At 44.8% G+C, this 20,931-nt stretch overlaps 1 long non-coding RNA gene across 1 annotated transcript; it reads left to right on the forward strand.

Annotated features, from left to right (window-relative positions):
- The first annotated feature begins 4,186 nt into the window (after positions 1-4,186).
- Positions 4,187-20,370, forward strand: LOC144160944 (uncharacterized). Its single transcript, XR_013320452.1, has 5 exons — positions 4,187-4,378; positions 5,191-5,242; positions 9,170-9,320; positions 15,343-15,435; positions 19,570-20,370. It is a non-coding gene; the product is annotated as an uncharacterized LOC144160944 (long non-coding RNA).
- Positions 20,371-20,931: the final 561 nt, after the last annotated feature.

The raw sequence follows: 20,931 nt of genomic DNA on the forward strand, positions 1-20,931 counted from the left end.
GACATTGGCCAATAGTGTGGACACAACCGTGGGTGAACACTGACACTCGGAGCGCGGAATCAGCAGTGCCGTCGACAGAAGGGCCAGTCAAATTTCTTTTTTTGTAAAGTTCACATCTGTACACATCGGCAAAAAATTGCCCAAAGATCATGCAAGGCCCCTAGTTCAAAACCGGTAAGTTTTCATGATTGCGTTGTGTACCCACAATGAGCGTTAATTGTTGTTTGAGCTCAACAAACACAACCTCAGACTCCAGCCACCGCATTTGCGGCGCTTCCCAGCGCAAAACTCTTACACCGTTTCGTGACGTCCCTACCCAGGTAGCACGGAAAGTCCGTTTCTTGACCGGCCAACCTATGGCTGTTCTTCGGAATGCTCGGCAAGAGGCAACGAATTGGCTGCCGGTGATAATAAAATGGACGGTACGAATCCGGCTGCCGTCACCTCGGAACGTTTTCGGCAGCCAATGCTCATATGTTGGTCGCCTTTCACTAGTTTGCCGTAACCATGGTTTGTCCCCGGCGCGGGTTGCTTATAAATTCTCTGGTAAGTCACCCGCCGCCGAGGAACGGCGCTTGCTCCCGCAACATTGATCAGAAGACGTGCGGCAAGCTTGCGGCTGCCGAGTACTCTTTTTTTCTTTGAAAGCCGGTCATCAAAAGATGAGCAGCAGGTACCCGTCTTCCGAGCGGCCAACCTCTTTTCGCCTGCCGGAGTATAAAAGATGAACGGCTATGATGCCGTAGCCGAGTACTCGTTTTTCCTATGGCAGTTAATGTTCAAAAGTCGACAAGAAAACGTCTGGCTCCCGATCGCATTGATCCATTCGGAACCAAATATTCACGCTCCTGCTCTTCGAAAGGTGAACGGCTGATGTCTGTCAAAGGTCTAGCACCGCCCCTGCCCAATCACCGGAATTCCAAAGGTCATGCGTGGGCTAGCGCTTAGCCACCGAACACAGTGTGCTGTATATACATGTACACTCATGGACGAATGAATGAAAACACGAAAATATTAAACGGAACGCTCTAGAGGAAAGAATATGGATAGTGAATGCAAAATAATGGCTCGCTAGTGGTATATTTGGAAAGACACATTTTCAATCTTTGTTACTGTTATATAGCGGCGCGATTATTTCATTTGCATGGAAAGAAATCGCGCTATTTGTGTGTTCCGGTTCATATTTTCGTGTTCGCGTTTCATTTGTCCATTATACGTTTTAGGCCATTCTTTAAACTTGAAACCAAAAATAAATGTCACTTTTTTGGACTAAAGAAGAAGTGCGCGTAAAACAACTCGTGCTTTGCGAGCCTGCATAGACACTGACCGCATTGGTACAGACGCTGACCTCACTGGTATTGCAATTTTTGATACAAGTTAAAAACGTAAGCTTTGTGACGAATCGCGACGCCGAGGAGTTTAAGGATCAATGCTCCGGGAGCACAACGCATATTACCTAGAGTAAAAAAGACCGCCCTTTTGGCGGTCTCTTGGCATTCTTTTTTCCTTGGGACGTCAAAATCACTGTACGCAGAACGTTTGTCAGCAAGTTTCCTTGCTCGTACAAGCGACCTAATACTACTATGCGGAAATATGTATTCTATAGAATCTGTATTTTGGAGCATTCATCGCGATAGCAGTAATTACATGCAACTGGCCCATGTCGTGCCATCAAGCAACCCTTTTTATTCGTCGTCTGTGTTGATGGAAAGAAGCAAAAATCGTATGTGCTATTGAACGAGCTCCAGGCTTTAGCACCTAAGTAGCAGTCAAGAAATGCACTAACATGGGCCCGAACAGTGGCGAAAGCTCGTGGCTTCCTGGACGGAGAAAAGGCCAGCAGCTATATGCAAACAAATGTGCCGCTCGGCGGACGCTAAACATGACAGCAGATCTATGTACCGATAAGACCTCCCACTAAAAAAATTGCCGAAATTCAGGTTAGAGATAACATTTTTTTTTTCACGCGTCAAGAAAACGAGGATTTCACCAGCCGAAGCCACGATAGCAGTCTAAATATGAAGGCAACGATTCATTAATTAGACCACGTGGACATCCCAAATTTTAGTTCCCTCATTGTTTCTGTGGAAGGCGAAGTGGTCCCAATCTTATCTTTACAACCCCTCAGACGTGACCAGAAAGAACGGTGCATAATTTGAGCGTATTTTGTTATAGCCCTGAAAAAAAAATAAACTGGTACGTAAATTTCTGTGATTGGTTGATTTATTATTATGTGGCTTAACGCGCTGACGCTATAGACACTATAGATACGCAGGCGACGAGGCGCGCTGTAGTGGAGGGCTCCGGATTAATTTCGGTCACCTGGGGATCTTCAACGTGCGCCGAAATCTCGAACACACGGGCGTTTTCGTTTTTGGCCTCCATCAGAAGTATAGTTGTATAACGGCGTCAGCAATGCAGTTTCAACGTTTCAGAAGAGCTAGCTCTTTATCTTTGATTTCTAATACTTTTGATTGACAGCTTATAACTTCGTTTACACAAAACTAGCTTTAACCAAAGGTAATTGTTTAGAGGAACTCGTTCGTTTGGGGGTCTATCACCTAATATACGCAATTACGGGGTGAGTAAGCTGTCACGCACACACAAAAAGCCACAGCTAGCCGCCGCTGCAGCTACAACTGCCAACCGACCACTACAGAAATGACCCCGCCTGGGCTTCCCGAATGCTGCATGGACCAGTTCCAGTTACTTTAGCATGACCTACGGAAACGTGAGGAAGCCTCAACATCGCTTTCGCCAACGACTACCTGCATGCTTAAGACGAGACGAGTATCACCTCTCTGTCACTCTTGTAGTGTTCGTTAGGACATTGAACCTGCACTGTGTGCTGAAACTCAGCGTTAGCATAGGCTCAACAGCACTCAACTGCGTCTGCGACAAGGGCTGCGAAGGCCTTGCCTTTCTCCGTGACCGCGCTTGGAGAAAATTCTGTGAACTTTTGCACTGTGTGCGCGTTTGTGCGTCTTTCAGATTTGCGTTTCTAGAGTACTGATAGTGTATGTGTGCGTTTTTCTGTGCTGGTGTATTCATTCCTTGTCATTTTCATTCATCAAGCCATCTTGTTTCCAGGCTGACTTCTCCGTATCATGAAGGTATTCCTCCCTCCCAGTTTTCCTCGCAGAAGTTACGAAGAAAACACCCGACAAAAAAAAATAATGCTAGTGAATAGTCCTGTGCGAGTACAGTAAAGACTCACATAAACGCTGTACCTTTTACGAGAAGTTATAGATTTACCAACCAAGTGGTTGAAAAAGCGTAAGGCGAGCGACACCTGTGACAGAGATTTCCCTCGGTAATGATTACGCACTCTGAAGTCTCAGATCACACCTTCAAATGATTGATGCAACATCACGATCTGCAAACGCGCGAGCCGAATGATTCAGGACACCCGTGCAAGCCTGCGCTGAAGCAGGCCGAACGCCAAATTTTGTCCGAGCTGAAAAGCATTGTAAGGCACACGTGAATTTTTATTTGTCTGGTTATGACCGCGACAAGTCCACGAGACCGCGTACGGCGCAGGGAATCAGAGCCAGAGATAGCGGCAGCTAAGACAAGTCCGAGGTAAAATAAATAGCTAAGACAGGTGAAATGGAACATGCCGTCACCCCGATTCAAAGACTTTTACTCGCCATCATCATCCCCGTTCAAGGTTTTTTCCGGGCGCTGCCATGCGCCAAAAATACAGCCTGATTGGCTTAGATCTTCTGGCCAAAACTGGCAGCCAATCGGAAAAGACCGGGAGCAAGAAGGCAGCGATCGGGAAAGTTGCAATCAGGAGCCTATTAAAACTGAAATACTTGTGAACACAGAAAGCAATAATAATTTTGAATGAATGATTTCTTAAAGATTGACAAATTTCGCAATGTTGTGTGATCACTTTGCATGAAAATACAAAAAGAGAACTCTGCTCTTGTGTTCGGCGCTGCAGTCGCTTCCGATCAGGATTCTATTTAAACTGAAATACTTGTGAACACCGAAAGCAATGACAATTTTGAATAAATGATTCTTTGAAGACTGAAAAATTTGGCAAGGTTGTATGATCACTTTGAATCAAATATAAAGTCGTAACTCTGCTCATGTATTTGGCGTTTTGGCAGGTTTTGTTTCGGCGCTGCGGTCGTTTCTGATGTAATTTTTTCCATCAACAAGTGCTGGCGGCGAGGTCGACCGTGGTTGCGCGTTGTCCGTGTTGTTATTCATGTTTTTTGTGCGATATGCCGTCGTAAAATGTGTTCGCCCTTTGTGGATAAAGCCTGCTTGCCACATTGGAAACACGTGCGCTTAAGGATAAGCTGAAATACAGCGGCAAACGATCGAAGAACGGCGGCGTTTTCCTGTGCCCGGACAAAGAAGTTCGGTAAGTTCTTTTCTGCTGGACCTTTTCTAGCGCGACTAAGGTTCGGTGCCAGAAACGTGTTATTGGCTTGATTTCTCGTTTCCGTGTCAGTCTCACGCTGTGGTTCGTGCAAGCTAAATGCAATTTGCTGGCGCTGCTCGATATGTCTAGCGTTGCTGACGGACAGGTGGTGGGCGCAGCGGAGGGCCTTAGGAAGCTTGAAATAATTGCCGGTGCTCTTGATAACATCGTGAGGAATCGATGTGTTTTGTTTCGTATGCGGTTTTAATCGCATTAGGTCTATTTCTGTATGCGGCCGTGCGGTTTCACCGTGCTTTTGTTTTATTTCGACAGCTGTGCCACTTTGAACAAAGCAAAATACAATGTTCGACTGCTTAACTTATCGGACGTAAAACTTCCCATGAGAAAAATGAAAACCGGAAATAGTTTGAAAATCTTAACTTGGCAATAAAAGTGTTTTGGTATTTTTTTTATCGTCTTGTTACTGGCTGAAAACCTTTCCTGACCTTTTACGCGTTCTCTTTCTTTGGAAACTATTTGTTTTCTTCAAACAGGTTGTAGTTCAGGAGCACCTAGGCGGAGTATATTTCACATTGCTGTAAACGCTATCTACGCTTGCATAGCATTGGTTTTAAGCACCTTTCATCAATTCTGTGGTTAGGTCTTGTGACATAACTGTCTTGATAATAAAACAATCATTGAGTGAGTGTTCTTACTTCTCGGAATGTGTAGTGTACTGTGAGCTTTTAACTTTGGCAGGTAACGACGTTTGTGCTTATGTAACTTTTCTTTGCAACCTTTTCATTTAAAAGTGGCTGGAGCTTCAGGACGGGGGCTGTCTGGCAAGATGAAAAGCAATAGCAGGTACGTACTGCATTTATGTGACCGATATAGGAACCCAGAAATAGAAACTGGATCTATAAGTATGCGTTTGAGTGATGTGGGGCCTTTACAGCAGGAATTATGCCCACCTAACTTGTGGGAGTTGTTTATTCTTGCATTACCACAGGAATAGTAGTAGTAGGTAGCCCTTTCAGCGGTAGGATTCTCTGCATGTTTAGGACAGTTGAATTATGTTGAATGTAGCTTTTTATACGTGCAGAAAGTGAATTCCTGTTTTATATTTCTTTTGCACACAATGTAGTGCCTGTGCAAACCAGGTTTTCTGGGTAAAGAGTCCTTCAACATCTGCTTGAGGCTGGGCAGCTGTTATGTCATAATGCTAGTAATGTGAGTAAGCACAAGGTCTTGCAGGTGCAGTCCCAGTGCCGCAAGAAGTAATTGGAATGCTGGAGCTGGGGCCAAACTCGGGTCTGTGTAGCTGCACCAGCGGTAACTGACAGCAGCATATCATATTATACGCATGCATATCGGCCACAATATCCCCTCTATACCTATGGACTCTTCTGTATTACCGTGTCACTGAGCATTATGCATTGGATGTTAAATGCCGCGCCAGTGGAGTGATGGTGCTGTCAGCAGACACTTCTGGCAGCATAGCCTGCATGCTTCCAGTGACTGTGAGCTAGTCAAGCTGAATCTCTTGCAGATACAGGAAGGCAATGTTCTTTTCCGTGAATACAGACTCCTGACATCCTTTGGCGCTATCTATGCACTGAATTTACATGGCTTCCTTGTCAGTGGTCAGTTAATCAGCCGGCTGTTTTGCGATGGGTTAAGCAAAATAAAAAAAAAAACAGTGGGGAGGTTATGCTGGGTGTGCGTGCAAGGTCCTGAAGTTATTTGTGAACTTGAGTTGTAAGTTGATCTGTCAATTGAATTTCTTTCCCTTTTGCATTCAAGCTCACCCACCCCCTTCTCTGAAATAAGATCATGTCTATGCTACTGAGCTGCACTGTTGGTGGCACCTGGAGTGAGGCATCTTTATGCTTCATTTCTTTATGCCGACTGCATACTGTGACTGCTCAAAATGCTGTAAGCACAGTGCTTACATTATGCGCACAGGCTCAGTTTTTGTGTGAGTTCAAATTCATTTCAACCAAATAACCTTCCGCGGTGGCTCAGTGGCAAGGCGTTGCGCTGCTGAGCACGAGGTTGCGGGTTCGATTCCTGGCCACGGCGGCCGCTTTTCTGATGGAGGCGAAAAGCAAAAATGCCCGTGTGTATGAGATTTCAGCGCACGTTAAAGATCCTGAGGTGGTCAAAATAATCCGGAGCCTTCCACTACGGTGCGCCTCATTGCCTGCGTTGTGTCGGCGCGTTAAACCCTACAATCAATCAATCATTTCAACCAAATAGATTTTTGTCGAAGCAAAACGAACCGTTGGGCTTTCTTTGCCATATTTTGTTTATTCTTGCTCATTAATTAAAGATATATTTTTTTTCATCTATATAAAATGGCTTTTGTGCCTCTAAATGTGTGCAGACAAAAGTTTACATGCTGGGTTCTGTTTTTAAATGAGGCGTAGCCACATGCTACTCAAAATCATGATTCGCTTTCTCGAATCATAAAACAATTTAGATTCTTTCGGGCCAGTGAAGTGACCGCACATGTTGATGGGGTGGTAATTCTGGCGAGGCATCAACCGCCTGGTCGTCATATTGAACATATATTTGGCTAGATAGTGTGCGAAGGATGTGAAAACAAGAAATTGTACCAAAACAATGTAAATTAAGTGCAGTCAAAAGTTTGGTTCTTTGCGCTATAGGGTAATGTTAGTACCTAAGCAGCATTTACTGTATTCGCAAGCTTGAGACACTGACAGCATAATGCACCCGCAGCTAGGCTCAGTGGCTAAGGTGTGGTGTTGAGCCCATATATGCAGGTTTTATCTTGGCCGCGGTGGCTGCTTTTCTGATGGAAGCGAAAAGCGAAAACACCCTTGTCTCGAGATTCAGCATAAGTTAGTTTCCCAGGTGCTCAAAATTAATGTTGAGCCCTCCACTACTGCACGCCTCATAGCCCATGTGCAGCTTCAGCGTGTTAAACCCTGCAATCAGTCAATCCGACGGCGTAACGTAATCGCGTGATTTTTATCAGAGCCTTTTGGTGGGATGAGGGGGCAATTGTTGATAGCCCTGGCAAATAAAATGCATCAATGGTACGGATGGGTAGATGATGATGATTGATTGATTGTGGGGTTTAACGGCGTCGACGCAACGCCGGCGATAAGGCGCGCCGTAGTGGCGGGCCCCGGATTAATTTTGACCACCTGGGGATCTTTAACGTGCGCCGAAATCTCGTACACGCGCGCGTTTTTGCTTTTCGCCTCCATCAGAAAAGCGGCCGCAGCAGCCGGGAATCGAACCCGCAACCTCGTGCTCAGCAGCGCAATGCCTTAGCCACTGCGGCAGGTACGGATGGTTAGGTTTACCTAAAGTAGCCCATGCTGGCTTGTGCTCCTGCATGGTCTACTATAGGTAGATATTGGGGCAGCAAGGCAGTGCTCCCTAATGATTTGGCCGCAACCCCCCTGTGTACCAAGCACGGGTACCTGAAACAGTCCTTCATCATTTTTTAATACCCCAAAGCTTCTCTCATTGATGATCGGGCACAAATAAGATTTCATTTCGTTGTTGCTTATAGTCTTGCTCTTCTGATCAAGATCGGTCTAAAAAAAGCAGAGAACATAGCGTATGCTAATTTTGAATTTTGCCCTTCCAATAATAATGCCAAAGACAACCCCATACCGTGTTTACTGAATTGTAATGTGACCACGATTGTAGCGTGAGGGGTGACTTCATCGCATCCAGAAAGAAAAATTAAAACCTTTAAAGTAACTCAAGGGGTAACTTTCTGTCGTGGCAAAAAAACAAAAGAAGAGCCACCAAAGTACGCACGTGAGGCCAGTGGAATTATGGAAAAGCACATTTATTTTTCACACACTTGGCTAGGCGCCCACCTTTGACACTTATAACTTCGCAGGAAGCCAATCTGTCGAGCGATATCACTTGTTTTCAGCTGTATCAGCTCAACACTGACCGCCAAAAGGCGGTTACACTGTTTGGTGACGAAATCAGCAACACCCTTTTGTAATTTGACGTGGAAGCTGTAGCAAGGCCCTCGGAAACTTTTTGGGCAGGGTTCGCATGTAAAAAGGCGCTCCCGCAGTAGCTGCCATCCACCGACGGTCGATGTTGACTCTTCGGGGAGCTGCCGAATTCTCGATTTCTTGAGCCATTAAAATAGCATGGGTCATACTGAGTGCAACACGTTGCCGTAACAAGGGGAGCTGAAGCGGTGTTGAAACACGAGGGCAATGAAAGTTACCTATGCCTCAATACGAAAGCACGGCGCGAAAACAAAGGAAAAAAGTTGCACACACTGTCAACCACCACAGAAAAAAAGCAAGGAAACGGAAAAAGTCAATCTTAGCTTGTAGTGGACCCGAACAACTCTGACACATCTTGCTGACATAGATTGCGAAATGGTCAAAACTAGCCATTGATGACAATTGGGTGCATCATTGCAATTTTAGGCAACTTCAGTTGCAGTATTAGATTGTAACGCGAGGGTTGACTTCAGGTTGCAAAAAGAAAACGTGTTATAATCGACTAAATACAGTAACATTCGTATTTGTATTTAACTATTTAAATTCAATTTAAGAAATGTATGATATTTGTTCACCTCTTCTATTGTTTTGATTGTTCAGCATACTTGATCATGACAGCATCATGTGACTTTTTCAGACTGCCTAGAGATGAATGAACTCATGTTGCTCATGGCAATTTGCTGAAGCACTGATTGAAATTTTGAAAAACTAGGGAAATTTTGACGCATCAGTTTGGTAGGCGCCCTGACTATAGACCACAATTTTCCAATCTTCTCAGGGTGGCGCCATTTGCCCGGGATTGGTGTGGAGCTGTGCAGGCATTTCCCGGGGGACAGCGGGAGCAGCCATGGCCACAGCCACATGCCACCAGCCGCATTGGACTGCGTATCGTGTGGCTGATTCGGACACCTAATCTGATTTGAAAATTGGTAAGTTCATATTCAACAGTTTGCAACCCACAGTTTACAGTGCAGTAGAAAGTGGGTTAAAGGCGAGTGAAAGCTAGTTGCATGCGAGGATTGCGTATGCTGTACACAGGCTGTAAATGGACCATGCTGTGCGTGGTTCTCACCGAAATCACGGTTTGTGGAGCTATATTTCTCTGTGCCACACTTTTTCCAGTCAATTGCTGCACCCGACTCCTATACCCTACGAATTAGCTGTGCGTCTCACCGTCCCCGCAGAGCTTATCTGTAGCACTAGAAAAGGGTGGATTTTTGTTTGTTTCTCGTCTATAAAATGAACACTGCTAACCTGTAGGGAACAGAAATTAGCGATAGATAATGGGATTGGAATCAATAAGTGGGCTCTAAAAACAGCATACGACAGCGCGTATTGTTGCAAAGGTGCTTCATTCAAATATGTTCAATTGGGCGTGATAATCTATTTGCGGAAGCACTCGGGGACCCCCAAAATCTTAGTTATAGTTTTTAATGCATAACGATCTTGTGTTTGTTATTTTTTTATGTACTCAACAACTCTGCAGTAACGCTCAAACAAGCAGCCTTTGCACATTTTCACCCAAGGCATGCCGACCTGCATGCTGGAGAAAAAAAAAGTGAAAAATGTGGGTACAGCTGTTATATTCAAGAGGACTGCCATGACAAAATATTCCACTCAGAGGCCATGAATCTGATAAGACAACATGCGACACGGTGCATTTGCAGCCTGTGCACAGCATGGGCAAACCCGCCGTGCAGTTAGTTCTCGCTCACCATGAGTGCGCTCTCTAGTGCACTGTTAAACTGTAGGGTGCTGACTCGTTGAATAAAATTGTACTTACCAAAAACTTGGTGCTGACACAAATCGTCTGGAATGCAATTGAGTAAGCACTGTTTGATGGTAATGGCACTATCTAACCTCATCGGTGCTTTATTTTTAGAAAGTTCATAGCATTATTGAAAACCGTGAAAGATGCAGCTTCTCGCACAAGTTCGCGATGTGTGCTCTGAAATAGAGTCTGCGCTTAAAAACTTCCTTACTTGGAGGCAGCTGGATGAAACATAAATTATAATCATAACAAAGAACTAAATATTGCCAATGTAAATTCAACAGAAATTCGTCTTTACTGTCTTTTAAGCAGCATTTATTTATGCTTCCTCAGAAACTTCACTGCAGCAACCAAGCACAAGTTCAGAAGTTCTCGTACTGTATAGACAAGGCTTGCTCAGTTTTTTTAGTATCCTGTGCAAGTTTCTAACCTCTGTTGTTGGCTAGAAGCTTACTGTGTTAATAACCGTGGAAAAGAACAAGCTGACAATGTTCCTGTCGGTGCTGCGGCACTAGCTCAAGAGGCAGCGGCTTTTTTGCCATTCACTATGCCGATGTGGAAAAAGCCATGTGTGCATTTCTCCTGGCAGGTCCCTGGAGACAGGGGTGCCTGAAGTAATGAATCAGTGCTGAGGTAGATAACGTTAAGCAATTATCACAATACAGACCTCAATCAAGAGCTTCTAAGATGTCGAGGTAGGTATCGGTTTGTAAAGGTCCAGTTAAGATAGTAGGAAATTGTAGTGCATTTTCTTGCACGAAAGGAAAAAAGTATTTTTAGATGTGATGACATTTCTCAGAAGATTTTGCTCTAGGAGCTTGTAGGCATTTTGCTTGCACACGGTGGTGCGTGCATGCTTCCCAGCTTTGGGCTAGTGCATGGGCCGCCGCTATCCTGTGAGCACCGCAGCAAATACGTGATTATTGCCGACTTCTTTTACCCCATTGCGAACACAGTACACTGTTAACCTTTAAATGGAGGTTGCAAACCTTCCTTAGAAAGCTAATATAAAAAAAGGAACATTCGAGGAAGCCGTTTCTGCAGTACAAATAAACCGCTGTTTTGAAAGCAGTAAAGATGATGCTGAGTGAAACACTGCGGCAAATAGTTTGTTCTTCGCAAAACAGTATTTCTGGTAGAGAAGTTCAGAATGCAGCCTGGCTGTAATTTTAGAGCAGTCTTAGTTATTAAGAAAGAAGCCGTGGCTTTGTACAGTGCTGTGAACCTCTTATAAATAAGTCGTCAGTGAGCTTGGAAAATGCTGTACGGCTAAACAGTGAGTAGTTAAATGCATTCACGCATTTTTTTTTTGGCAGAAAATAGTTTTTCTATCTTTCGTTGTAAGACAACCGCTGGTGGCTTTAGTGAGCAACTACTGATGCCCCCTCCCCCCCCCCCCCCCCCTGCACGCACATATGCACCTTTTTTGGCATCTTTCTTTGTCAGCTACGACTGCACGCTGCAATTTCTGTGGCTGCAAAGCTTGTGCGAGCGTACTGAGTTTGTCCCCTGCCATTTCCGTGGCCTCAACAATATTGGGGCAGCAGAGTTTTACAATCTAGGCAACTGACCATTCATAGCCGTAGTGCAAAAAAATTGGGCCTGTTTGTTTCTTATTGCATGTGCTTTTTTTTTTTTTTGAGGTTTAACACTGCGAGGACACCTATGCGCAGAATTTGCGACGTGTGCTTGCAATATCCTCGCTTTATTACACAAGACTAAAGTGGAAATACGGTACTATGCCGTAATTGAGACAACTGAAATAAAGCCAACGGTATGTAGGCTGTAAAAAGTGCAATAATATAAGCACGAGGTCCAGGTTTTGTATTTTCATGATTGAAGCATTCCTTTCCCGTCATTCGCACAAACATTTTACTCAGTGGCTGCTATGAGGCTTTTGATCTTAGTGATTATTCGAATAAATGCTAATGTACTGCGGCACGGCTGAGATGCACTGCTTTAATTTGATAAAGTTACAGCTGGGGAAATGTAGTATGATGCTTAATAATGACAGAACTGTATCAATAAGTGTTCTCGAAATACCCATTTCATGGGCTTTGTTTTTCCAAATGAGAGATTGAAATGGCCTATTTTAACACACACTTCAGTTGGTTATGTAATGAGTAAAACTCGCCTGCTAGTTTCCCAGAGTGGACTGGGACACTTATACCCTAGTTACACTGGCACAGTTACCCCGCTAACCATGGTTAACGCAAACTGAGCTTGGCCACCTCAGTTTGGTTACGCTAACCGCAGTTGCCGCTGCCGCAGTGTTCAAAAATCGCACAAGTCAGTTTGCACACAAGTGGCGGCGCATCAGCTTAGGCGAAAAAAATCACCTGGCGTTCGCAGAAGACGAAGGCCTCAAATAGCGGGAGCCCCCGAAGCTGCCCCCAAGAGGAGCTTGTGCTCTTTGCGTCGCTCTCGCAGTCAGCACGACCGCGCGTGAACAGCAGCTCGTTTCCCGGTCCACCCGATCAACTATGAGAAAAGCCTAAATTTGTAAATTCCACTGATCGTTTTCCAAAAAAAAATAGACAAAGCAGGCAATCATGAAGCGCCTTCAGCACTCGGAAACGATCCGTGCGCACGTCGGCCGTTCCTGCAAACATGCCAGTGCGTCTGTCTGCACGGCACTGAAAGCGGCTCGAACCAGCCCAGACCACGGCAGCAACAGCTTGTCGCCCCTCTTCGAAATTAATCTGATCGCGGAAAAGAAGTTCCACATGCGACAAAGTGGATATTATAAAGGTTAAAAATTGGGCTATGTATTGTAATTCGCAGTTGTAGAGATAGCGCCGGTCAAATATCGACCGCGATCCTAAGTTCCCAACACCAAACCGACCCGAGAACAAGCCGGTCGCGAGCTGCTGGGGAAGCCCCTTTTTCGGCGTGCGCGAGTGCGTCGCGTTTGGGTCTGAAGCAGCTGTTTAACGATATTTTTTGTCTACACTGCTTCGCCTTTGGTTTTTATCGTGAGGTTAAAAGTTTGTTACTTTATTTTTGTTACACTCACAACTAAGTGACCGCTGTCGGCACACTTGGCATTTCGCATGTAACAGCCAAAACCGCAGTTTGCGATAACCGCAGTTCAAATTTAGTAACCACCGTTAAACGTAACTACAGTTACTTCCGCCATGTAACTAGGGTATTAATCTCAATTAAGGTATGGTGTGGGGACAACCAAAATATTTGAATATTAAAACAGTTGTGTTGACTTTTTGCCAGAACTTCTAGGGCTCCATGTCAAAATTAACAATATTTGCTAATGATAACATGAAGGACAAACAGCTGCAATGCAGTTGCATAAGGAGAGCAGCATAAAATGAAAGAAAGCTGTTTTGCAAATGGTAGGATGTTGCACCATTCTTTGGATGGCTCTTCAACGGCATGGCAGCTTTTAAAGTTGAAAGAATTTTCAGCAAATCGTGTAAATCATGCCTGGCATTCCGTTGGAACTCCCTGAGGGTTCAGGTGAGCTTCAATTGCCTGCTTCTACTCAGAGTCAGCACCTAAAGCAAGAACGAACACCATGGCTATATCATTTAGCACTTAAAACACTGATAAGCTCCGCAAGGTTGTTTGATCAGTGATTCCAAAGATTTGGTTTCATCACAATGGTGTGGAATCTAGTTTGCTGACTGCCCATTTTTTTTGCTGCTGCCTTCCAGTGTGTCACAGGGCCCTTGCCACATTATAGTGTAGGGAATAGTGAAAACTTCAATCTGCCCCTTAAAGGAGTACTGGCACAAAATTTCAAAGCACAGGTGACTCCATAAAAAGCTTTCTTTTTAAATAGAGATACCTCTCAGTAAGGTTTACCTTTAAGTGTTCGGAAGAACATATTTTAAGTCAATTTAATATGTGCATGCTCGAAAAAGTTAAGGATGGATTTCTTTTCGACACCGACATCAGTGTGATGCCATGTGTGCCTCTCCCCAAACTGCCTATGTCAGGGCTCCCATGACGTATCCAAGGTGGCCTACTCTGCCTGATCCTTCTGAGAAAACGCGGATCCTTCAGTGATGGCGCCAGTGTTTTCTATTGAACACAATTGTCGAGAGACATGAGCTACAGCCCAGTCTTTAAAAAAATGTCTGCTGTCGTCTTGGGTGAAAAGGAAGGAGATGCCGAAAACAGGCAACACAAAAGACAAAGAAATAAGTAGAAACAACAGCACTTGTGCTTTTCCTCATTTCTTTGTCTGATGTATCTCGCCCATTTTGCAGTCTCGTCTTTTTCAACTTAGAATCAACTTGGCCTAGCCTCAACCCTAGCAAGTCTTCATGTGCCCTTCATTGAAATTATGAAGGGTTTAATGGGTTTTTATGCTTGCGTGATGCATACAAAGGAGAGATCTTACTTATTTTCATTCACTTCGAATTGAACAAGCAGTGACAGGTTAAAAATTTGCAACTTTTGCTGAATAGCAGGGGTCAGCAAGCTTTTCAGGCAGAGAGCCGGGTTTAATGCAATGGACACGGAGGGGGCCGGAGGGCACATTGGTTGGGAGGGGAGGGGTGCTTTGCAGGCAAATAAATTTTGGGGAGGAAATTGAAAGCAGTGTACAAAACTAGAATAGCTATCCTTATCATGTTTATTTCCAGCACGAATGTCACGAGCTTTCATGCCAGTTGAGGTCAGAACTGCCATGCCGGCCTTCAGGTAGAAAGTGACAGAGAAGGGGTCTACCATTGTGCCGGGGGCCACATAATACTGCCCCATTGGCTGCGGGTTGCCAACCCCTGATTTATAGCATTTTTGTATATCGTCTGAACATGAAGCACTGGACAACCTAAGGTTGTCAGTTCTAGATGCCTTCATTTGTGACAGGGATGGGTGGCATCTATGGAAACTTTCTGAGTGTTGTGAACAACTCAAGGCAGGTTTTCGTGGGAAGATTGACAAGCATGCTCTCATTACGTTGCAACACTTGTGAGAGGGAACCCCTGTGTCAGAGGACCTGTTTACAGTCAGTTTCCTGGTGCTAACAAATTCCAAAATTTTTATGGCTGCTGCAAAGATCTTAAGAAAGAATAATTTTACAATTTAGTAACAGTTTGTGACCCCGCTCAAGCATTCAAAATGCTTGCCCGGTTTTCTATTCGTTTTGGTTGCTTGTCCATTTTTCATTTTCAAAGTACCGTATATTATGTGTGGTCTTGTTTTTTTTTTTGCAGTGCCTGGCATGAGCTCCTTGCTACTGATCCTGCCACAAACGCTGTGGATGAGAGTGGGCGAAATCTATGCGTCACTGCTGCTAATCTCACAAGGTTTGTGGGATTTCTGCATCTTGAAATCGAGGAAATTGGCATGGTTTATTAGGCTTTAGACAATACCTGCTGTTAATAGTTACTGGTGGGTTCTTTAGCATAGCCATGAAGCACAGTGTGATTGCTTTGTGTTTTAGGTTATTTCATCCTTTCTTTCAAGCTTATAAAGATGTGTTTGGCGAGTTGGTGCATCTTAACGATACTTGAACTTGGCGCGAAATATTGACAATCACAGAAAGTAGCTAGTGATAACAGGCAATGACTAGCAACTAACTTTTAGGCAGCGTAAGAACACATAATTGCAGGCCAAAGTTACGTGGCTCCACTTGCATGCAAAAAAAATTGTGATAAGGAAAGTTCACAGTCTAATAAATACGCTCTTTCATATGAAGACCCGTTGAAATGTCACTGACACAATCGCATCTGTTCTTTCCTATGTGGTAAGCTTCCTGCATCTCCCTTCCTCATGTATCACTGCACCTGGACAATTTTCACTTGCTTTTTAAGAGCGTCATGCATGCGCTTGCAGAGCTATGGATGGGGTTATGCCCACTTGTGCAGTTCTCAACTGAGACGTTATGTTCATGTTCATGCAATCGCACATTCACACACCTTCCAGTGTGCCCAATGCAGACCTTTCCACATGAAAGAGGTATCTCATAAGCAATGTCCCTACACAGCAACTTGCGTAGGCATTGGTGGGCTTTTTCTCGCACCCTTGCCTATCAAAGGGACCCGTAGCACTTTTCCTTGACTACTCGGAATGTATTTTGGGGTAGTCTATTGTCCCAGCAATCACCTCCCACAAGAATCGTGAAAATATGTTCGCTATGATGGAAGGTACGTGCGATGCAAGATCGCACATAATCATTCCCTCAACTCATTGCGCAGGGTGCTCTTTAAACCTTTAATTAAGGCAACGCCCCAATTGCCTATATAAGACATTTTGCAGGAAAGTGGAATCTTTCTATCACTCATGATTAAAATTCAATCGCTAGTCTGTCAAATCTCATTTTGTCTGCTTCCTTTTTTTGTGTGTGGGTTTGTCGCTCGTGAATTTCTCAAGCACATTTCTTTCAGGTACTTTTTGGGCACTACATCTGTTCTTGGTGTCGTGCAGAGATAGATGCAAAAAAAAAATTGCCAAGATCCGTGTAGAAATAAAAAAGTTGTTTAATTTTAAATTTAAAAATACAAGCAAATAGAGCACTGCCCTCTTCTCGAAAACCGGAAATCCGCTGCTCACTTTCTCACTGACCCCGATGTCATACGGCGGGACAAATGAGGGCGGCAAAAAATACATCCTGGAAGTTTTAAGCCCATGGTGGCCTGACTTGGGAAGCTCCTTTCCGCGCTTCTTGACGCTGTCGTTCGGTGGTACCGTGCGGGAAAGTAGGAGAGGACAAGCAGCCACACGAGACCAGCAAAGTGACGTGCCTGCTGCTGCATCCATGGGTGTTGCTATGCCTCTTTGTCTGAACTCTGTACCATGTTTACCTCTCTTTAATTTAGTGTGAAGCCATGTTCAGCGCTGCCTTGCTATTGAGGTTTCATGTGAACGTCACTTGTGGGTTCAAAGAAAGGTTAAAGAAACAGCTGCATATTCTGGTAAAAAAAACCTTATAGAATGCTCACATCAAAAAAAAAAAATTCGCGGGATTAGAACCACTGATTTGCAAAACAGTACTTCAGATTCTTACCTCTCGACCATATACACAAGCTGTGAGGCTTGCAAAAATTGAGCACAGAGCTATATAGTCAACAAATATTGCCAGGTGTGTCTGTTTCTTGTCATGTTTGAGAAATTCTGGCAGTGAGAATGCTTGTGTCTCACGCACCAATCTTGCAGACAACCCCCATCTTGCTAATACTAGAAGCAATGTAGCTAGAGCTTCCATATTTACCTCATGACAAGCATCACGTGATCTCAATCTCTCCGACGCAAGCAAAGGTAGCGAAGTGCAGAATGTGCCACACAGAATTATCTGTCTCCAAGGGATAATAGCTTGCCAACAAAAACAGTTTGGTTCAATTTTTCTCAAGACAGCCTGTCACCGATAGAGAAAAAAAATGTTGCTGTTTTTCAGTGAACGAAACCATTTCCCAGTGCTAAAACATGTCCCCAGACATAGAGACTGACTGATAACCTGGAAGCTGCCGCCCAATTTTGCTATGCTCCCTGACCACGCCTCCTCTACCATCGATGCCAATATCTGCCGTGAATAGACATCAGCATACGGCGCGCGAATGAACGAGTTCACGTGTATTTCGGTGACGCGTGCTGACGCCAGCCGATGTCAACAGTGGTGCATCGTAACACACCATGGAAAGGCACACGTGCTCGAAGCGGAACCATAGTGCAGCTCTCTGTTACTGTCTCTATAGATTTTTGTATTCTTTGAGCCCACGGTTAAGCTTTTATGCTTACTTTAAAGAAAACAAGCAGTAAGGCAACATCTATAGGCTCGTTTGGTCAAAATAATGGCATATACACACTTTCAAGCTGAGCCAACCGTAGGGCCGCCGCTCTTTGTCGTCATATCCGGAGGCCTCAAGTGTGACGTTGCCAGTACTGCATGTGCTTGTATTTTTAGACTAAAAAATAGAATAACTTTGTCATATCTGTACCGCTTTGATCATTCTTTTTGCGCATGTAGAATTTTTTTCGTAGAATGTGGACTTCAAAAACATTATGAACAAAATTGAGGCGTGGCTTTGCTATTGCAAACAGCAGTGACCAGTGTAGCTGAGGGGAAGCCTCAGAAAATGGCACACCTTCCTAGTCTACCTCGACAACGCCATAGTATTTGCCCGGAACTGCGCCGAGCAACTTAAACATGAGCGCGGCCCGACGAAGCGCGTTCCGAGAGGGAAACGAATGTCCCGGGGTTTTTCATCCCGGCGGACTCGCCATCGAAGTAGTCTGCGGGAAACAAGGTGCAGACCCGCGAAAACGATCTGGAGGCGAGAAAAGGCGTGGCTTTGCTGTCGCAAACAGCCTCGCGAAAGTTATGCACGGAACGCTGATGTCATTGCTAACGTCATACCATGTGCGCTCAGCAAGGCTAAACCTTTTGCACAAGGACCCTTGTACGTGCACCGGTCCTCGTCTCCACTCTGCTCCCTCCTCCCCCTCGCAAACTTGGCTACCAGACTGTGTGCTGTAGCGCCCTGCTAACATCCCTCCGAGGAGCGCAAGCTTGACAGCTCTGCTGTTAAAAAGAAAAGGCCAGAGCTCTGTGCCGTGCAATAACCAAAAGGCAGCAGAACTGATTGTGTTATCTACGACAACAAATTGTTTGCTTTCTCATGTGCTCACGCTAAAGGTATGCTTTTGCGTCATATGTTCAGCCTCGATGCATTCAACTTACAAGTGTATTTCAAATTTCCTTTCTCCTGTTAGGCCCAGTACTTTAGCCACATGGGTAGCTACGACTTCAAGGCGGCTGCCCGCACGGTGTTGGGCATGGTGATTGGGCAGCCAGTGGCATTGTCCTGCAGCTGGGCAGGGTCCAAGGGGGCGAAAGAGGCCTTCTGCGAGCTAGACAAGATTGTCTCTTGTTCTTAGTAAGCTGCCCTGATTTTATTTTATGCACGAGGAATTCATTATAATATTTTCAGGGGCTACTTTATTTCAGTGTATTTGTTCGACCATTAGAGCTTATTTTTAATGTTCTTGTTTACAGGAATGAATACGGATACTGTTTGATAATGCGTAATAAATATTGGCTCTCTGGAATAGTTGTACGTTGTGAAAACTAGAGGCATTGCATTAAGCAAGCTTGTAATACGTTTTTTTCTTTCACCTGCCGCGGTGGCTTAGTGGCTAAGTCATTGTGCTGCTGTGCTGAAGGTCACGGGTTCGATCTCAGCAGCGGCGGCCGTTTTTCTGACGGATGCGAAAAACAGACACCCGTGTGTTGAGATTTCAGCACACGTAAAAGATCCCCAGGTGGTCGAAATTAATCCGGAGCCCTCCGCTACGGCACACCTCATAACCTGCGTAGTTTTGGCGCGTTAAACCTCATAATCAATCAATCAATTGAATTTTTTTCAGGAAGGGCATTGCTAAGCCTGTGGATATTTTTACAGTGTAGTATATTACTTATTTGTCTGTTTTCAATTTTCTTTCAGTGTCGATACAGCCCAGGTACCCCGACGCAAACAAGGTCGCTGTGGCAGCTGTTATTAAGAAATGGCTATACTCCGCCGGTGACCGGGATGGCGGCCGCACGAAGCGGAAGACACTGGACAGTATGAACTGAGCAAAATAACGAACCGGAAGACACTGGACAGCATGAACTGAGCAAAATAAATTAAGTAAAAAAACCTAATCACCACAGGCTTTGTAAATCACTACATTTGTCCCTGAAAGGGCAAACAGTGCTCTTTAAAAGGGCACAAATGCTTATGCATGCAGCACGAACTTACAGCATGTCCCATTTTTAGGAACCCATGTGCGCAATTCGAACTGAAAGCTGCTGGGGTTGGACAGCCGGGATGTAAATGGCAGAATGTCCACTATGGTTGAACGGCTAGTATATTACCTAAAGTTGAACAGCCAGGCACCAGAATATGTTCAAGAGCCGCTCACCAGGAAAAGCTGACTGGCCGTACTTCGGCAAAAGCTTATGGGCCATTGATTAGACACATTTCAACGGCCGACCATCGGCATAAGGTCAACAGCTGACCTTCTGCAAAAGTTAAACAGCCGGCCTCGGGCAAAGGTTAATGGCTGATCTGCGGCAAAGCTGTACGGCCGAGGACCGTTGTGGACCCCTCTGCTATGAATTGGTAAAAGGAGAGTGGCCATTGGGTGTACAGCAGTTAACTTTAAACACACGGCAGAGGCCCACCTTTGAGTGCGCGCTTTACACTTTGACTGGAGAAAGGCCGGGCAGAAATTACCCGGCTGAAGTTCTTCGGCTGATTTTAAGCCGTACAGGCTTGTGCTGCTTGGGTAACTCCCCCCTATAAAAAGGTGGCCCCTGCTTTCCCCTCCTAATTCGCTTAGCAGTCTGCGAGGTGTTCCAGTGGCAATCACGGCTGGTACAATTAGAGCAGGGTTTGCTCACGCCCGGCAAAAACATGAAACAGCCAAAGATCATTGCCTTTTTTGCACCTGAGTAACGTTTCGCTTTACTGAATGCATTGGGTGTTTATTCTTCGCACTTGTAGCGAAATTAAACCTCAACTCCTATAACTTTTCTAGTGTGGTCGCGTATATCAAAACACCGCTGATAACAAAATTTCTTGGCGTCTCGCTGATTTTGTTCTAACGGGGAATTACTGTATTACTGTATGTGTAGCTGTAGGTATAACTCCTGTTTGAAGAATTTAACGATAACCCTTTTGCCAGGAGTACGGCCGTGGGCCCGACTCCCGCCGATAATCAAGCACCTTGCAGTATTTTGATACTATTCTTAGCACATATATTATCTCACTATTACAGCCTAATGAGCCCCAAGACTGCTAAAGTTTAGAGCAGGTATTTTT

The sequence above is a fragment of the Haemaphysalis longicornis genome, unplaced genomic scaffold (assembly GCF_048455015.1).
Source record: "Haemaphysalis longicornis isolate Haplotype H1 unplaced genomic scaffold, Haemaphysalis longicornis Haplotype H1 scaffold_11, whole genome shotgun sequence".
NCBI classification, from domain to species: domain Eukaryota; kingdom Metazoa; phylum Arthropoda; class Arachnida; order Ixodida; family Ixodidae; genus Haemaphysalis; species Haemaphysalis longicornis.